Source organism: Galeopterus variegatus, unplaced genomic scaffold (genome assembly GCF_000696425.1).
Source record: "Galeopterus variegatus unplaced genomic scaffold, G_variegatus-3.0.2 Scaffold1056, whole genome shotgun sequence".
In the NCBI taxonomy this organism is placed as follows: Eukaryota; Metazoa; Chordata; class Mammalia; order Dermoptera; family Cynocephalidae; genus Galeopterus; species Galeopterus variegatus.
In genome coordinates, this window is record NW_007727167.1 from 291767 (window position 1) to 292785 (window position 1019).

Sequence of the window (1019 nt, forward strand, 5' to 3'; positions counted from 1 at the left end):
GCGCACCGGTCACCCCCATATAGGATCTGAACCCGCGGCGAGAGCGCTGCTGCGCTCTCAGCGCCGCACTCTCAGCGCCGCACTCTCCCGAGTGCGCCATGGGCTCGGCCCAACCACAGGGTAAATTTGTGTGTTTGTTTAGGCTGCTATAACAAAGAACCATAGACTGGGTGGTATATAAACAACAGAAATTTATTTCTCACAGTTCTGGAGCCTAGAATTACTAAGATCAGAGTGCCAGCATGGTCGAGCTCTCTTCCAGTTACAAACTGCCAGCTTCTCACTGTTTCCCCACATGGTGAAAGAAGAACAAGAGAGGACTCTGGCATCTTCTTTTAAGGGCATAATTCCATTCATGATGGCTCCGCCCTCATGACCGAATTACCTACGAAGGTCCCCACTTCCAAATACCATCATACTGGGAATTAGATTTTAAAATAGGAATTTTGGGGAGACAAACAGTATTTACAGTATTCTAAATAATGGTGTAATTGGTTTTGGAAGAGGACATAGAATTAAAAAAAGACCCACACAGATCCTGATATTGTGTTCTTGGGAAGTTACAACTATCATAAAAGATAGGTTAGAGGAATATTAAGTACTAAATAGTATAATGTTGACCGTATGTTCAATGAAAGTTTCAGAGAAGTGGAAGGCATGTAGATTGGGACCAACTGAGGAATGCTTCTGGAGAAGATGAGTTGTTGAATTGGGTCTTAAATTTCTAGACGTAAATAATGAAAAGAGGTAAAGATGAAGAAAGATGAAAGAGGAAAGCACGCACTTTTGGAAAGTGAAATATTATAAAATAAAGCACAAGTAATACAGACATAAGACACTTCTATTTCTCCTTCAACTGATTTTCACAATGTTGTATAGAGCTGCTCTATTATGCTAGCCACTAGCCACACATTTTATTTTAAAATGAAATAAAATTTAAAATTCAGTTTCTCAGTTGCAGTAGCCACGTTTCAAGTGATCAATAGTCACATGTGGCTAGTGGCTATTTGTACTGAACA

General features: G+C 40.3%; 1 long non-coding RNA gene across 1 annotated transcript in view; it reads right to left on the bottom strand.

Moving 5' to 3' along the window:
- Nucleotides 1-1019, bottom strand: part of LOC103591937 — a 6779-nt gene that overhangs the window by 837 nt on the left and 4923 nt on the right. The gene's annotated exons all lie outside the window — the stretch shown is intronic.